Source organism: Rhyacophila brunnea, unplaced genomic scaffold (assembly GCF_057557595.1).
Source record: "Rhyacophila brunnea isolate RB1 unplaced genomic scaffold, BYU_Rbru_1.0 scaffold_5, whole genome shotgun sequence".
NCBI classification, from domain to species: domain Eukaryota; kingdom Metazoa; phylum Arthropoda; class Insecta; order Trichoptera; family Rhyacophilidae; genus Rhyacophila; species Rhyacophila brunnea.
Window position 1 is genome coordinate 26,317,951 of NW_028233170.1, and position 13,260 is coordinate 26,331,210.

At 33.5% G+C, this 13,260-nt stretch overlaps 1 protein-coding gene across 1 annotated transcript in view; it reads right to left on the reverse strand.

Moving 5' to 3' along the window:
* The window catches only part of LOC147066217 (LIM domain only protein 3-like), a 245,257-nt gene extending 240,587 nt beyond the window's left edge, over positions 1-4,670 (reverse strand). Inside the window, exon 1 of the mRNA XM_085955889.1 lies at positions 4,246-4,670. The gene's annotated coding sequence lies outside the window, so the exon portion shown is untranslated. The remainder of the gene's footprint in view (positions 1-4,245) is intronic.
* Positions 4,671-13,260: the final 8,590 nt, after the last annotated feature.

Genomic DNA, 13,260 nt, shown 5'->3' on the forward strand with positions numbered 1-13,260 from the left:
AACACGGCAAAAAATTATTTGTAATTCTCCGGCACCCTTTTTAGTAATATTTCTTAGATTTTAATTTCTAATACAAAAATTTCGAAACACTAATGTCAGGTTTTTTTAGAAACCCGTTCCCTAATGAAATTCTCGGTGTCCACCCGAATTCCGGAGTGGTATTCCGGTGGTGGTGGTGGTCATGGCTGGGGAGGGTTGACAGGGGTCTAGCCTGGGGGCCCGGGCTGTGGGGGGCCCGGCGTGTCGGGTTGACCAGATAAGTGAGATAAACACATTTCATAAATTAGCTTTAATAGTAAAAAAAAGTCGCCTGCGGCGCTATTACACTTCATGACTATAAACATTTTAATTTATATAAATGTCCAATATATTTTCTGATTATTATGTGTCGGCAGCTCCATTATTAAAGTAGATGACGTACTGAAAATCGCCAATAATTCACTGTATAAGTACCCTCAATTTGAACTAAAACACAATTTGAAAAACGTTAATGTAGTGTTTCACACTGCCTTTAATCTAAGCGGTGGATAGGGGGCCCGTCAAATACCCTAGCCCAGTGGTCGGCAAACTCATTAGTCAATAGAGCCACATATCAACAGTACAACGATTGAGATTTCTTTTGAGAGCCAAATTTCTTAAACTTAAATTATATACGTAGGTAGTTTAGTTAAAGTCATAATTAAATTATAGGTAGGTACACTGAATAAAACTGAATATCATACGTAATAATGATCTTATTAATTAATAAAAATTAAATTGTAAGTAAGGTATCCATAAAATTGAATCATGACAATGACTGACAAACTCAATGTGAATAATGGCCTTGCACCTCCTTGTAAAGTTTGGGTAAGTCAGGTTCGTATGTTGTTGATTTAATTTTAAACATGATTCCAGGTTCTCATCAATAAATCGATTTCTCAATTTACTCTTGATTTCCTCTCTTGGAAATCTTTTTACTAACCACAAAACTTGCAATATTAACATTGTTGAAAGATTTTATTCAGTACCTAATTAAATACAGAACTTTATTTTTCTTGACTCTTCTCCTCAGCTGCTTTCTTCCTTGCATCATCGACAGAATATTTAGCGCAAAATTACGAGTTTTTAGTTGTAGTATCTCTCTAAATTTGAATGCGTCAATTTTTCCCGACACATAAATACAGGTCTGGAAGCCATTTAAGTTTTGAATAAACGCGAAGTCTCGGTCTATTCAACATTGTATTTACGGTTATCCTCTTCCATTTTCTTTGCTGCTTCTTTGTAGCCATGTCAAATATGACAGAGAGCATATGTGGCAGAGCCGCACTCAAGGGGCCAAAGAGCCGCAGTTTGCCGACCACTGCCCTAGCCTGAGGGCCCGTTTCAGGATGTGGGAGCCATGGTGTAGGTACACCGAGTGCAATAGACAAAAGACCGATAAACGAGATATAAGGCTGTGTTGTATTGAGTAGGTTGTGTATAATTTAAAGGCAATAATACTTTTTGTGTCCATTTTCAATTAATATGTTAGAACCTCAATATTAAAAAACCAAAAATCTGCAACATTCTGCGAAAAGAACGACTACACCCACTACGGTGGTGGTGTAAATCAAAGGAACATTTTTTTCGGTGGAATTCGGAATAAATATTGTATTGTTGTTTTAATTTAATAAAACGTATTTTTTTTAGTACTTATTCCACTTTTATTAAATAGATTAGGACCGGTTTCGTCCGCCTCTGAGGGACATTTTCAAGTAGTTGAAAATGTCCCTATGTATATCGCCATGTATTGTGAAAATATGTAAAAATATTTATATGAAGAAGAAAAAGAGCCTATGGGACTAATTTACATTCTCCTCCTTGGCCCCCCCCCAATAATAATTCCTGGGTGCGCCACTGAAATGTTACATATTATAATCTAGATTTTAGATAACACTGTTGGTATAATAATTCGTATGCAGCAAGACAAACTCAGTGTCTGCAACCAATTATTATTTTGCAATAATTTAAGTAGGTAGGTAATTATACATATTTGCAAATAGGTACTTACGTACTAATATATTTCACCACAATATGCATAACATAACTGTTCGCGGATTAATCTATAAGTATGGTAGTAAGAAAATTACCGCAAACAACTACCTAGTCCAGCAGAAATTAGATTTGTTTAAATATTTATAACACTGCAACAGGTCACATATCCCAAGTACGATATTGTAGTAGTTAGTAGTGTAATAGAAATCCAGAAAGGCTTTGAAATAATATCAGTGTAAGTAAGTACATGAGGAAATTTTGAAATTTTTGTTATACTCTTAAGAGTCGCTGTGTCACGCCTGAGCTTTAATGTAAGCATATGTTTTTTTAACACCAATATGCTATGAGACCTAATGTCAGAAGTGTAGTAGCAACAGTGAAACAATATATTGTGACCTCACCGGGAATCCGGAATCGAGTCAGTGCCAAAAATCATCAGGTCGTTCATTATGCAGAGATAATGTCCAGGTTTCCGAGGCGTATGTGGCGTACAGGCTGATCATTTACCTGTGTCAGCTTATTTAATGTCGATAGCACGTAAGTGACCAATCATTAGGTAACAAGGTGATATGCTATATCTTATGTACCATGATTGAATTGAATATAATATTTGACTGTATACTGATCACATATAAATAAATAAATACATTATTATACTTAGAAATATAGTTGCCATGCTTTGGCTTAGTTAAAAAAAAATAACTGATACTTATATCTTGTTAGCTAAAATTAACTAATTAAATACTTTAACATGTAGGTTTATTATGTGCCAGCAACGGACGAGAGGTAACGTGTCCACATATTAGGATTCATATTATTTATTGTATTGGGATCCAGGGCATACACCTAAAATAGATTGATCAATAAATTACTGGCTAAAATAATTTCTCATAACAAAATCTATTAAAATAAACCGTTACACTTTACAGTCTACGTCCTACAAGAAGCTGCCAAAATATACAGCGGATTATGGAGCCAATGGAAAAAAAACCCTGGAAGCAACACCAGAATATTCGATTTAAAAATTAAAACCCTTTTCGGCGGTTTATTTTCAAATAAGGATCATTCAACGTACCTTCCATACCCGCCAGAAAACAGGCGGATAGGGCATGTGCTAGTAAACACAGCCCAAAGCGAGTGACCATGTGACGGCTAGCCGGCGGAGAATTTGTCAAAACAACGCCGCAATATTTTAAACTTTTTTTTACTTCCTGAAACTTTTGGCCATGCATAGGCACGTCATGCAGATGTATTGAAAAATAGTATTATATGGGATAAATAATAAAATGTACTTTTGCTCATATGTTTTAGTAAATATCATACTTCCAATGGAGATTTTTAATCAAATATTTGAGACAATAGTCATTACAAACAAAACTTAAATTTAATTATAATGACAATCTGCTTTTGTAAGTTTTATTATAATAGGTAGGTACCTACATATATGACAAAATAAATACCTATCAGCGAATATTATTAGATGCCAGACAAACTACTTCTAGCATAGATTTATACAAATCAGCTTTAAATGCCTTCGTATTTTGGCTGTGTGAGCAAGTAGATATTAAAAGATTGCTTGGTACTACGTTTTATTTGATAACTGTTTGGAAGTATAAGTCCTCGATTGACGTGTGATTCCATACTGTAATGAATCGATTGGACTATATTGCAAGTATGTAGCCAAAGTGGAAGGGCTCCTGTGATGACACGGAGAAACACTCACGTCGCTAGTGTAACTACGCGGTGAACTTTCATCTGTCAACTGTCCTCCAAAACTTTTGCCGCGTTAACTTATTTCATCAATCAAATCGTGTAAACTTGTAAAGTGGATGCCTATTGGACAATCCCGGCAAAAGCGATCGAACACGATTGGATGGCCGAATTTAGTATGCCTCTGAGGCCAACTTTATTCAAAGACTGCATGCATCACATTGAGCATTTAAACCGAAGCCGATTTGTTTAAATTTAACTGTCACTAAACTATTATTATAGCTACACTGAATTCTCACAAGAGGCGGATCTGTGTAAATGGTATTTCATTATCATAAGTACCTATATAAATTAAAAAAAATGCATGTTATGTTAGGTTTTTAGATTTGTTTATGCTCGGTTCCAAGTAACTTATTTTTATACTAAGGATGGTATGGTATTGAATGTGTAATTTAAATTAAATCTCTAAAGTTAATGGTAATATTATGTAAATACATATATGTATATAAAATATTCATTTACCGTTAGCCAAGGTGGTATATCCTTGCCGTCGGTGTTGACGGTCCATACGAACGACCCTCGGTTCGAATCTCGTGTTCGCCTCTTATTGATTCGGATCGCACTCAACAAAACTGAACAAACCAATAAAATATAAAAAAACACACAAAATAACTCAAGAAAAAAAACAGAAGAAACACAGACAAGTCTGAATTCGGAATAGTAAACTTTCCGGCACAGATCGCTTCGACGAGTGTGGATTGTTGCGAATGCAATTCGTTATTGTAATTGGATTTGTACAAATCAAAACACAGGTATATTTATTTAAAACATTTGAAACTGTTCGCGCGGACACGTGTGGTGAAAACAACGCAGAAAAGAGATCGCGTAATACGGTTTTTTCAGAAAATAAACGGAGATGCTTCCCGCTACACGGACGGGTCGCGACTGAGGATCGAGGAAAGAGGAGTGGGCACCCCGTCAACAGAGCCATGTGCGGTGCGTCTGGACGAGGGGAAGGGGGCCCGCGGAGGAAGCGAGGGGCGCAGACACTGAAAGAAGGGGGCCGGAGGGGGCTCTCCTCCTGTGTTATGTAGATTATTTGATTAATTTTGTACCCTACGCTTTCCTATCTCTTAATTTATGGATGAGGTTTTATGTTTTGGCGCAGTTTGGTAATTTGGTGCGGGCATTAATGAAAAGTTCTTCACTCCGCGGACATATCGCCGGCGGAATTAATTAAGGGGGGAGGGATTGCCCCGCTGCCCTCCCGCGGCGAGTGTTGGGCGGGGGGCGGTCACCTGGAAGGCCGATTGATTGCCAAAAAGAATAAAAATGTTGTATTACATTATAATACTTATTATATAAATTATGTAAATATTGACCTCGAGTTACCGGTTAACTGCGTTATTTTATTATAATAATACCTATGTAAGATTACCTACCAGTGTTGAGTTTCAGTATAGGTAATAATTTTGAACACATTCAATGAATGAATTGGCAAACAATGTGTTCGCGGGTTTACACTAGGGATTCCAATCCCGGGATCCCGGACTGTTTTCAATACCTATGAATCCCAGGATTGGTAAACATAATCCCGAAACTTTGGGGATTGATTTTTTTTATCATTTTTTATGGAAAATAAAATACTTTTAATAACATATTATTATAACTACATTAGAAATAAACTGAGTTTGAATGAAGTTTGATTTATTACCCAGGAGTTGCCAATTCATTTTATTTTTTCACATATATTAATAAAAATGAGAAATATTGGAAAAAACAACGCTTCGCACTTTTATTAACAAAGTGATTCCACCATGTTCTCATACTTGGTTGTTGACTGTTTCATATTTGGCTGACTAATTAGTTTTACGAACCAGAAAGGCTATAAACCAAGATTTACTTTACTATTTTAAATCTCGCTAACCCATTCATTAAGTCTTTATTATCAGAAACAGCAATCTCATAGTATGTAGTATGTGAATACTAAACACAATATTGATTCTACGAAATTTTATAAATGTAAATAGTTTCAACATAAATTAAAAATTCCACATAATAGATATGTACGATTTAGGTAACATCCGTGAAGTGAATTTGAGAAATAGAGTAAATAATACATAGTCAAGAAACATTTAGTTTCAGCCATTTACTCGTACACTTAAGCTGTCTTCTTTATATATATATGTATATATTTTTTGCTGTATTACGCAATCGTAACAATATCGGAAAAATCTAAAAAAACTAACACTTCACGCTTTTATTCATAATAAGGTTTAATTACTTAAATCTTTAGTTTTGTTATACCTAATATTGTATTTTATTGTCGACACAATGTTATTTTTTTATTTTAATTGAACTTGTATTTGTATTGTTATCTTTTCATAAATAAATAAAACTATTTTACTTTCACATTATTATTTATATGACAATATTATTTACTCCATTAAACCTATGTATTTCCAAGATTGAACGTACGCAATATTAACAATAAATGTTTTCAATAATAGTATAAATTATACTAGATTTATTTTTGACCGATTTTATCAATGTTTTTGTATGTATAAAAATTTTATATTAACTATCGAAAAAAAAGCCAATCCCGGGATGGCGAGATCGTCAAATTGTAATCCCGAAATCCCGGGATCAAAATTTTGGATCGGGATTGGATCCCTAGTTTGCACTGAAAACACTACATATAATAATATGTATAATCTTCATTACATATTATTAATTAGTGCAACACAGATCAGTAGCGCACCCAAGATTTAATTAATATTGGGGGGAGCCAAGTAGGAGGGTAAAATATATTTTTCATGCAAATGAAAAAAAAACATTTAGTAGGATTTGAAAGATATATTTACAGAACAAAATCAAGTTTTCGATTATTTGTTTCGCTAGATTTCAAAATCAGCCAAGTCCATAATAGACGAATAGGAGATAAACAGCTTTTTGTTTTCTCAAGTACACACAAGGGCGAAAGTTTATATTATTTCGAGTATAGAATATTTTAAATTAATAAGTTCAACATTTCGATAATGCATAAATGTTAAAATGCAGTAGTTCTTCAGGAATTCACAAAAAAGTAAAAAATACCTAAAGGTGGACTTGGGTGATTTTGAAATCTAGCGACACATTTTTGCATAGCTCTTGAATTAATTCGGTCGTGGTTACTTTAATCTCTATGTGTTTATAAAGTAATACCAGTCCATTTAATCTTGACTGCATCATGGTAGACCTTAGGTATGTTTTTAAGGGGCGTTGGGTTAAAAATGATCTTTCACTGACGCATGTTGTGACGGGAAGTGTTCCAAATATTTTAGTAAATTAAAAATGGGGTTAATCGTTTCGTCGCATTTTGAAATGGCATCAACAGCTGTTCTACATGGAGTGACTGCATTTTATTTATCGAACTTTTTATACCATAATTTCAATTCGGCGTTCAAAATTGCAAGATTTGTCCAGAGCCCCTTGCCCTCCCCTACCCTAGGTGCGCCACTGACATAGATAGAAAAATGGGAAGGTACTTATTAGAATTTACTTGTTTTAAAGATTAGTAGGTAAGTACCTATTATAATTATATAAGAATCGATGTTTGCTTAGTATGCAGTGAACACAGTGGTGGGTGAGTAGTATCGATAACTATTATTATAAAATAAATACATCGGTACTTAAATAGGTAGGTACAAAAATGAGAAAAATTGAATACTTGAAAACTTTCATAATACATAAACCTACTTACTTTACATTTTTTTTAAATTTGTTTTCACACCACTGTTAAAAATGTATAATACTTAATGTAGATGGTACTAGGTACCAGTGGCGTGCGGTCCACAGATGCTGTAGATGTGGCGCATGCCATATTTATTCCAAAATATGTAAACCTATATTTTTTGAAAAATCTATACAAAAAACCATAAAATAAATTCAATGATATACTAACTGCCTGGTGCTGCTCCCTGTGATAGTAAATGTGGTGTAGTGTGGGCAAGGCCTGAACAAAACGAACCATAAGTGCGAATGAAAAAACATTCGGCACGCTTATATCTCCGCGATATTCATTAGAGTGAGACAGAATTTCTACTGCTGAATTAAGTATTTTTTGGAAACGTCGCCGGTAAATATTGATTTGAATGGTTACAATCATTTAAAAACCACAACCACGTGTTGCTGAAATTTATTGTTTTTGTGTTAGTTAGTGGTAATTATTTTTAGTTAATTTAGTAGATAATATGTTTAACTAGCCGTAATAAGGAACAACATGATGGTATATAAATTATAATAAAATTGAGGTTTTACTGAACGTTATACGCGAGTAACAAGGCTTCATTTTGCCCAACAATAGCCACTTTCTTTATATATAATTACTCTGAGAATTTAGGTATTTGGTAGTATTTTTTAGTGCTTTTGCAAACAATTTCCTATTATTAAATACCTACCTATAGCCTTGTCAATTTATAATGTCATTAGGAACTAATGATACCACCACTAGGTACATTCATCTGTTTGGATAATCTCTTTGGGTAGAAATAATGTATTTCAAAATTGGAATAAAAGCATAATATGCTTTTGAAGAGCATGCCTGATCTCAAAATACACCGCACGCCAATGGTAGGTCTTATATATTTTCGTCTTGATAGACTTCGACATACCAGGCAAGTGAGTAAATGCATTTAAGTCTGTAAATATGTAAGTCTGTGACTATAAGATATTATATATTATATAAATATTAGATGTAAGTATGTATCACAATAAAAATAATCTTAAAATTTGCCTGCATCGGGAATGCATTTTATAAGAAAGTAGTATTAAAATATATAGCCTTGATAAATAGATAGACATGATACGAAAGTAGGACAAAGATAACACACTTATCTATCTACGATCTTAAAGAGCGGGTTAGATAACTTTTGTTCTCTTATCATCGTGAGGTACCAGATTTATGATTGAGTGCATGTTATTTTATTCAGCGATAGCAAACCTATGGCACGCATGTCAACTATGGTTCGAGCGGCAATTCTGATGGCAGACGAAATTACATGTTTTTGAAATATATATATTTTATAATATATATGTAAGTATAAAGTTATACTTGCAATAGGTAAATAAATAGATAGAGATCCGGTGCCATGCAATACATACAATGACAGCTGTCATTGTATCGTGAAAAACATTTGTTTTAAATGGTTTTTCACCAGTAACTAAGTTCTATAGACAATAAAATCGTATTCTTCTACTTGTAGGTACACAGTTTTACGTCGTGGGTCTCAGGTTTGAATCCTGGATCCGACAAGTACACACATTGTTTTTCAATTTGTGTATGAGTCAGAGTATGGACCTAATAGGTTAAGCAAGTGGCTGACATCCATTTCTCGTAAAAACAAAATCTGTCAATACAAACCTCCACTCTGTGGAGGCCCATATGATCCTATTAGGATCGGACATGGTCGAAAGAAAAAGAAAAATGTGTGATAAGTTTTGTCAAGTTTTGCTTTTATGTATATGAAAAGTCATATTAATTTAGATGGTTATTAGTTATTTTTTGGTCGTTATACCTTCTTGTATTTGTAAATACTGAAACATCGAGTTTTCTTCAGTAGAGATTTTTTTAACTGGATATACCTATCTGTTGATTAATATGGTTGTCAACTTTTTTTGGAAAATTCCAAGAGATTTTTTTAACTATTCCGGGCAATTTTTTCCCGGAATATTTGAAGGATTGCGTCCACAGCGAAAGTCGAGAGCTTTTTTCTTCAACTCTTACGGCCAAAATATCTCTTCATGAATGTTTAAGGGTTTACGCCCACTATAAGAGTCGATTCTGGGAAATTGATTCCATTTATTGGTTTTTTTTAAAAATACCCATACGGGATATTGTTCGTCCTGGGTAAGCTCCAACCGAGATCCTGGACAAGGGCTTCAATTCCGGGACGATTCCGGCCAAACCGGCACAGTTAGCTACCCTACTTATACATGATTAGATAATGCATTAAAACGAGTTTTCATCAATATATGTAATTTTGTGTTAGGTACATCGAGCATTTGTAACATTTAAAATAAAATGGTTTTTTACAAAAATTGTATGGGGGGTCAGTGGCAAAAAATCTTTATATTTACATTACTACTAGTAGGTAAATAGTAGCTAAAGTATTTTGCCTACGTGCTGCAGGTCTGACATGGCGGGAGGTGCAGGAGTTGGCGATGGACCGAGGAAAGTGGCGCCAACTTGTGCATGCCCTATGCCCCAATGTTGGGACGTGACAGGGTGAAAGAAGAAGAAGAAGAAGATTTATATTTTTGTAGTATTTTAGCACGCTCGCATAAAAATGTTCAATATCGATATTCATATATTCAAGTTTTGACTATGTATTGTAATGAAAACAAGAATAAGGCAATACTAATGTAAGTATGATGATTTTATCAGTAAAATTTTCTACATTTATTATTTCTAAGGCTTTTTGCTAGTGCTTCTTGTCACATCATTATTTATTTCAATAATAACTGGATTTGTGTAAATAATTTATTATTTGTTTATTTTGGTAATAACCAGTCTAATCATTAAAATATAAATCACAATGAAGAAAACAAAACACTGCAAAAAAGACCAGTGGATTTTCTAAGTGGAGAAGTTTGATCTCTGGTGGAATCGAAGGGAGAAGATCGCGAGGGCGTACGCCTTCGGTGGAGCTAAACTACCAAGAAAGTGGGGACTGAATCAACAATAATGGAAGCAACAAGATCAGCGCAGGATCACTTCCGATGGAAAGAGATTGTTAACAACGCTTTTAAATTCACTGAACGCCATCCTCAGTAATGAGCCAAATGATATGAAGATAAGAAAACAAAATAATAAAAATATTGTCGATACATTGTGCCAATTTATTCACTTTAGTTTCACGGAGATGGCGCGTTTGTGGGATGAAAGATGTGTAATATATTTACCTAAGTACGTACAGGTTGTACTACGTATTATCAGGAACGCAGTACTTAAGCATACTTCTTCGTGAACGTGGAAACTGGAAACCATCTACATACTATATACTAAAAATTCTGCAGGCCATGACAGCAGAATTCCCAAACAAGTCGATCAAAGATCAATTACAATCCAACCACCCCTACTGAATTTTTGAGACCACGAGTAATATTTCTCTCTTCGCCTCATTAGTCTATAATTATTTTCCTACAGTAGGAGACAAAATAGTGGCCATTTAATTCCCTCTGCATCTGCATAGATATAAAAAATAAAATATTTTGCAGTGCCGACTGCGTCAATTCGAAGGATATAGGTGCATATATCCTCTATTTTCCCCCTGATATTTATTTTTCTTTCTTCCTTCAGACCCACGACGAAAGGCAACGAATTCTTCGTTAATAGACACAAACGCAATTACTACAGATGATGAGGATAAAAGGCTTGGCGCCTCATATTATAAATTGTAGATAATATATCAATGGCGCAGTAATTATTTGTTTTCATTGAACTAAGAATACAATTTGTAGATGGTGCTGGTTAGTTTTTAATATTCAATGAAATCCTGCCTAAACTAAACCATAAGAATTTAGGACAGTTTAGGTTATGGGCGATCCGACAAAAATAGTGCACAATTTTTCAGTCAGACTTATTTTTATTTTCGTTGAATTAAAAATACACATTATTACAGCTGATGGTGTTAGATAGTTTGTTTAAATGCATTAAGCCCTGGTAAGGCAAACCATAACCGATAAAAAATATTCTTCTATCTATAAAATATCCAAAAGTACGTATGGTTAAGTGGCATAATTAATTTTAGATATGTATTTTATAGATACTTAAACAAATATTTGTTGACTATTAACCATCATGGCTTAGATTAGGCAGGGTTCAATTATTTTTTTTAAATTACAAACACTATTTACACATTGTAGTATTGGTTCAATGAAAACAAATACATTTGACTGACAAAGTTTAGTATGCATTATGTTTGTCAATCAGCCTAACCTCACCCTTCGTCACTGCTATAATATATAATAGAATAGAATTATCACACCTATATTTTATATGGATGTTATTGTTTTTTTTTGATAAGTAGGAAAGTAGGTACTTAATATTATAACAATACTAGATTTATATAGATAGTATAATTTTTCTTGCATTTTATATTATCTACCAATTGACACACACGGCAGGTGAGTTTATCGATATTTTATTGCTAACTGACCTAGTGAAAGAGATACGGGAGAATATTTATTATGTATTATATTTTATTGATTAACATTGTTTATGCTTATTTTTATCAGTTAACTTGTTTGGTTAGAACCAGTTCTTTTTTAATTTAAATCTCATCTTGTGAACGCCCTGAATTCTGTTTTGTTATGTCCACAATATAATGTTTTTAATCAAGTAAATAAATCTGTGAATGTGTAATAAGATTAATAACACTCAGATACACATATACGAGTGGTGCCGGGACATGCAGTAAATTAAGAGCGATACTCAACAATATGCAGTACCTTCGATATAGTATGTACAATAAATTGTTTGTACATTGATCTATTTTGATATAAAATAAGTCAATATAGTTGAGTTAAAATCGTTAAATGCCAAGCATTTATTTAAAATTTCCATGATTATTCGTAAGCTTTTCTTGACTAATAAGTCAAAGAAGTTAGCGTGCTACTTACGTATTAATCCAGTCTTTTCCGGTCACGTTATAGAATAATACAGCTCGGAATTTATACTTATGACCGAAATAATATTCCCACGACATAGATTGTGTATGAAAAGCAAACACGATAACTAAAAATTGCAATCCCGGGATTTCGAAAAGCTCGCGACTCCGGGTTTCCGGGATTGGGTAAAACACGAAATTTTGCCAGTAGGTATTTAAAGTTTTATAGTTATTTATGTATAAAAAAAATGGCAGTGCTGTAAACAAATGCGCATCTGCTTCGAGCTTTTTTTCGAAAAGGTTGAAACGATTTGCAACACTTTCTATAGTCCAGTGGCGAGGGGTGGATGTAGGCTGTTAAGATCCGCCATAAATAGTGCATACTAAACTTTGTCAATCCTACGTATCTGTTTTCATTGAAATAAGACTATACTTTACAGATGCTGTTGGTTAGTTTTTATAATTGAATTAAATCCTGCGAAAACCAAGCCATAATAGATAATAGTCAAAAAATACTCGTCTATCTATAAAATATCTAAAATTATGCAATTAAATCATACATAACTTTGGATATTTTAAAGATAGAAAAATATTTTTTTATCTATTATAGTTTGGTTTAGGCAGGGCATAATGAATTTAAAAAAATAACCAACAATATGTGTAATATGTATTCTTAATCCAACGAAAATAAATAATTATGAATGAAAAAGTGTGCACAATTTTATCGTATCGCCCAAAAATATACCAAAACTATTATGGTTTGGTTAGGCATGACTTCATTTATTTTTACAAACTAACCAACACCATCTTAAAGTTGTAGACTTAGTTCAATGAAAACAAATACGCATGACTGACAAAATTTATTGTGGACTATTTATGTTGAATCTTA